Below are 6,291 nucleotides of genomic sequence, written 5' to 3' on the forward strand. Positions count from 1 at the left end.
AAGAAATGATTTTTAAAAGCTCTCAAAGCTCAAAAAAAAACACAAAATATTTTTATTTTGGGCTGTTTTAATTTTATTCAAATTTTAAATAATTTTTTGACAAAACCTCAACATCTTTTTTGATGATTTGATCCAAAGTTCCCCTCAGTATATTTTATTATTATTTATTTTCTGGTTATGCGTGAAAGTGTTACTCGAAGTGTTTACATTTTGGACCTATCTCAATGTATAGAGCAAAAATTTCAACTTGTCACAGCCTCATCGTCTTTTGGCTCAGACATTCAATAAAAATATTAATCGTACGTGTGGTGCAGAGTGGAAGTATGTGAATGGGGCAATGAAGCCATAAGACGCCACCGCGTGATGCAATTGCACAATTTTCCTGCGTGGAAACTTGCACGAAAGAGTTGTCTTTGGCGGATACTTCTGCACATATAATGCGCGATGTCCCTCCCCAATCTATATACACACTTTTGCAGCAAAAAAATCAAACACACCATTCCCCGAAGAAATAGATGATTGAGAAGTTGCAACACACCTTTTTCAGGGGCTATATATCGTCAAAATCATTTCAATATCACACACGAAGGAATTTCACTTTCATCTTTCACCGTTTTGTCGTCGCAAAAGAAGGTTAAAGATGTTTTGTCATAATTTTGTTGTGAGGAAAAAATTTTCAAAAAATTTTTGCGGCTTTTTGGCACAAGCACTTGATGCTAACAGCATCAGGTACAGTCAAAAACTGAATCTCTGGAGTTGAGAGCCTCCTAAATGGGCTCCATCAAGTGGACCTCAGGTGAGCTTTTTCGGACCTGTGTACACCGTACAATACCTTAGCAATTGTAGAAGATTACGGCATGAAAACTCGTTGTCCTTGCTATGCAATAAAAGTAATTTTACATAGCATTCCACATGGGTTAGTACTTGTGTGGTGAATTGAAAGTATGTGCAGCATTTCTAAATATTTGCACACTTTTACCATGGGCAAGATGCGATGTGTTATAGGAGGTACAACCCAACAGTGTGCGATGTTCCTCGTAAATCCCCAGAGTGTGCGAAATCTTCAAGATTATGATCACAAGTCCGTTTATGTGTCGTTATATATTTAAATGTTTTTTTTTTCTCTTTGAATTTTAGGGGGCGACACCAATTTGAAAGTGAATGCGCGTATAGCCCCCCATATTGCAGGAGGTATATACGGATTAAATTAAAAATTTTCCCCCAAAAATCTCTCACATTCCCAATACCGAAGGATAAGTGGTACGGTCAATTGGAGCCAAATGCAATCGAATATGTCGCATCGGGGTGATTGCACAATATTCCGCCGAAATGCTGTTGAACTTCATGCTTCAAGTTCAATTTTTGTGAAATGCCCATTTCGTTATATTTTGGGTGTTTTATGGAAATATTCGGGTTTTTTCATTGCCAATTCGTTGGCATAATGCGAAAGAAACTTAAAATTGTTCCATTTTCGTGACGGTGTCAGTTTGATAGAGATTAGATCCGTCAAGTAGAAAAAAAAAACACTATAAAACAGATATCACGTAATTAAAAATGTATACATAGTGTGTGATTTAAAACTATTTAAAATATAATTAATTTATTCAAAATTATTATGTCTTCGAAGGTTTTCCCGCGCAGAGATTACCTTGATTGTGGTGTCTCCACGGGCAAGATAAAGTCCACAAAAATTTCTCAATAATATTCCAAAAATTATTCAAATTTCCCGTCATTTGGAATGACACTGAATTTGAGTGAGACGTTGCATCATTTGAAACTTGAAAATTTTCAATCTAAAGCCGATGACCATCTCAATCTCATGTTTACTGGCTCTTAAGAAAATTTACAATCGTATCACTAATTAATCATTTTTTTTAAAAGCATATGGCATTGATTTATTGTCACCTATTAGGGGGAAATGGGGCAATTTGTTAGTTTTTTGGGAGAAACATTTTCCTGATTTTCCTGAAAATATTTGAGTTTTCTCATGACGACTATCTTATAGGAAATTTTCCGGGCTACAACTTTGTCTCAGACGATTTTTCTCTATCTCAACGGGAAAATGCATTTTCAGGCCATTTTCCAAACCCTTCCACATTTGCCTGTTTCAAAAATCATGGGGCAAAATGTTAGTTTGCGTTTTTTGGCCTTAAATTTCAATTTTATGAATTTATTTCATCTAGACACTATAAAAGCAATTGATAATAAGGTATTTGCGTAACAATTAGAAATTTTTTTTAATAAAAAAAATACAAAAAATAAAAAAAATGAAAAATTTATGAAATTGCACTTTTTATTTTTTAAATAATTTTATATTAGTAATAGAGAGTAATATAACATGCTAAATTATAAGTATTAAGTGTGCCGACTGGAAAAAAATAAAATAAATAAACAAAAAAATAGTTAACAGCCTTAAAAACGGTTTCTAACATTTTGCCCCAAGGGGTACTTTTTACTATCAGTGTTATACGGGAAAACCCGGAAAATTTTTTCGGAAAATTTAGACTAAATTCGTGTTCAGCAATAGTTACTCTATCAAAAAATGCATTTGGATCAAAAAAATTACACAGAAATACGCCAAAATACGATATTGAAATGAAAGGTCAAAGTAACTTTGAAATTCGAAAAATTTGTTTTTTAAATAAATCCCAAAATATTAGATCAATTAATATAAAACTTTATAGGCTTAGTTAGAGTTATAAAAGGTACCTTTTGACTAAATTAGAACAATTACGAAATAATATTTACTGAGATATTGGAGATGTGTGGTCTTGATTTTCTAACATTTTGCCCCATTTCCCCCTATGCAAAAATGTATATCACAAAAATATATAACATTAGATCCAATTACAATTACTTAACTAACAATAGTTTCGCCCAAAGCTACTGGACACCTCGAGGTCCATCTAAGTCATTCACCCCGAAAGAACTATTACATTTTTCCTTGTTTTTTATTTCTTTCCTCTAAAGCACTTTGGGGACTTTTTGGTATTCTCAATAACATCTACTTGAAATAATGAGAATCATTATAGAGATCGCAATATATTCAAAAGCTTACGGGGAATTTATCTTTTTAGTTAAATCCGATAAAAGGTGGGCATTAAAAACATTAAAGGTGTACACAAAGTGATTGATTTTTGAAAAAAAATGAGAGGTGTATTGCCGGTGAATGAACAAAAAAAATCTGCAATTATTAAAACGTGTCTATGAAGGTTGCATGAAAAAGTCGCGTATTACCGCATTATCCATTTTTTTTGCGCATTAGAGTCAATGTACAATAAATTATTGTAAAAATCGCACAAGAATATCTACTATGTTATACGCACACAAAGGTGGTGTTGAGTAATTCTATCAAAATCTTCTTTAGCAATGTTTTGGCATAGAGGATTGAAAATTTCAAAGGGGTTTTGAAATATTTCATTGAGGTCACCACTAGATATCTTGATCTCCTATTTTTTTGTAAAAAATAAATAAAATATATTTCCTACTGAGAAATTTTGTTGCCTTTGTGTCTTCATCATTGATTTATCTCAAGATATGAAAATGGTAATATTTTTTCATTAAATGATCGTTTTTTTTTGGCATAAAAAAGATATATGGTGTCTGTCGAAAGCTCAGAAGCAATGTCATATTTTACATAATGCTATAATATATAAAAATATTAAACAGATTTTCATTATGTTCAATTTTAAATCATGAGCATGAAAAATTCAATAAAAATTCATGAAAGAAATTTTCAGTTAATTTTATAGAATCTTAAGAATTTTATTTCACTTGAAAGTTGAAATTTAAAACTATTAAACTTCGCTGAATAGAAATTCATTAATTTAAAATACTACGAAAATTAATTTCCATCGTGCTACTTTATTAGTCATAGCTCAATTAAATCACACTTTGAGGTGGTTGAATGGATATTTAATATCAAATAAAAGAAAAAAACATTCAAATCTTTTTTTTTATAAAATCAGCAATGAATGGATCTTTCAGTGGCACATCATCAAGTTTACGAAAATAATAAATTGAACTTGTAGTCTAATTAGAAATCTTATTGTTCGAATTTTTCATTGAAGCTCGTCAACGTCAAATATGATGGCTTTTCATTTCATTGTTATAATGAAAAATGCGTCGAAAGTATTTTTTGTCCAACTTTATGCTTTATGGATTTCTTGAAATTAATCTTTTTTGAATCTAAATGATTTCTTTTGATTTTTAAATTGAAAATTTTCACAATATAAGAAAAATCTTCGAATTGTTTTTTTCTCAATCTTGATTAACCAAAGCATATATTATTAACAGTAAAATAGTGCTTCTCACTGTTGTGCATCTATGTTTTGAGCAATATAACATGTGATTTGCTTCACTTAGCTCAGGTGTGATTGACAGGCTGCACAAAGTATTTTTGCTTATAAGAACTTTACAGCATGTTGTACATCAGGTAAAGTGGTGAATTCATGTATTTCTTTCAATTGCTCATATTTTATTAATTTTGCAAGAAAACTGACAAATACCGAAAGACCTCCAACCAATCATTGAATTAATATTTCTATACGTCGACATTGAAAGACGGAACTTGGGCGGTGAAGAATAAGAAATTAGGAAAAGCTCACTAAGCGACAGTATCGCCCTTCATATTCTATTTTTCATAAAGGTTAGAGGAAGATTATGATAGAGGCATAAAATAATGTACTGGAAATTGGTTATAAATCTGCGCGAGAGAGAGCTTTTTTTTCTAGAAAATATGTAATCAAATTGTGACGAATGAAAATTTAAGAAATTCTCGAAAAAAGCTCACTAAATGCTACCTACAATTCCATTTTGCATACGTCGCGGCGCTTATGCGATGTTATGTATCTTGTGGGAAATGGGTTGATTCGTTCGGCAATGAATGAAGAAAGTTCATTCAGCAGCACAAAAGAAACGGAGAGGTCTTTATATTTTTTGGCACTACACATTAAATGTAATGAGCTTTGGAGTATTTGTACTGAAAAACTCAATAATTTCATCCACTAGGCGACTCTTTTAACAAAGTCTTAGAGTGTCAAGCAGACGATGGCACAATACACCACCATATTAATGGGACACGACCTTCACTACGCATTGCTGATGGTGTATGTTGCAAGTAGTTTCAGTGCTTTTATCTTCTGTAGTGTACTTAAAAGACTAGTCAGAAGCACATAGTAAATTCAACATACCATCGCGTACAAGTATCTGCAGAAAGGTGCAACTAATCAAAGAGACTAATCACCCCGGCACATTTTCCACAATCTAATTTTCCACAAACAAACATCATCCCCATATTATTTACAAAACATACAAATACATACTATACAAATGATGTGTATAATTTCCAATTTGTCCCTCTATTCAATCTCATTGATTAGAGAGTTTGGTAATTGAATAATTTGCCGCCAAAAAATTCAATTCTTCATGGCATTTGTGGCACTTTTTTTTGCCACCACACTAATTGCTTTCTATGAATCATCATTATGAAGGTGTTAATTCAATCACACGAAAAGTTGCATTCCACTGAAGTATTCAGAAAATTCATGCCATTTTCATCACAACATACCCCCCACATAGTCATAAAAAAATGTATGTACTTTAGTAATTTGTATTGTTAGAAGTCACCTGAAAATTTCCTTATTGTCACGCAATAAAAATTCAACGTAATTGCAAGAGATTCTCTTTTTTTTTCGTCTATGGAACCATATTATTAAGTGTGAAACGATTAAAAGTCTCTAAAGCATATTTTTGCGTCTCAAGGAGGCAAAGTCAGATCCATCTTATCGTCCAAAATCTGCGTTTTTTTCTGCGAAGTTCAGCGTCTTTTAAATCTGGTTTTTCCTTTGCTATGATGATGGGTCTACGGACTTTGTTCGCATCGTTCATCATTTCAAAATAATAATCTTCCGAAGCTCTGTTGTTTTATTGATGAAACTCGCAACAGGTGCGTGGAATTGACAGGTATAGGTACTATAAAACACTAACTCGTTAATTTGACTATCATGTAACAATTGATGGTTACATTGAATATCAAAATTTTCTATTAGGCAACCTGTAGGATTTTTTTGTTTTAATTATGACATAATACATAAATTACGTCAATTCATGATAAAGAGCTTTTATCCAGAAATATCCTTTCATTCCTTCAAAATTAACTTTATAATGTTTTTTTTACATTTTCTAGTGATTTTTCTGACAGAAATTCAGATTTATGATATTTTCAGTATTTTTTTTAAATCCTCTTCCTTTCAAGAGATGCTTGAGCTTCCAAACCATTCCCAAAGACTT

The sequence above is a fragment of the Lutzomyia longipalpis genome, chromosome 1 (genome assembly GCF_024334085.1).
Source record: "Lutzomyia longipalpis isolate SR_M1_2022 chromosome 1, ASM2433408v1".
Classification (NCBI taxonomy): Eukaryota; Metazoa; Arthropoda; class Insecta; order Diptera; family Psychodidae; genus Lutzomyia; species Lutzomyia longipalpis.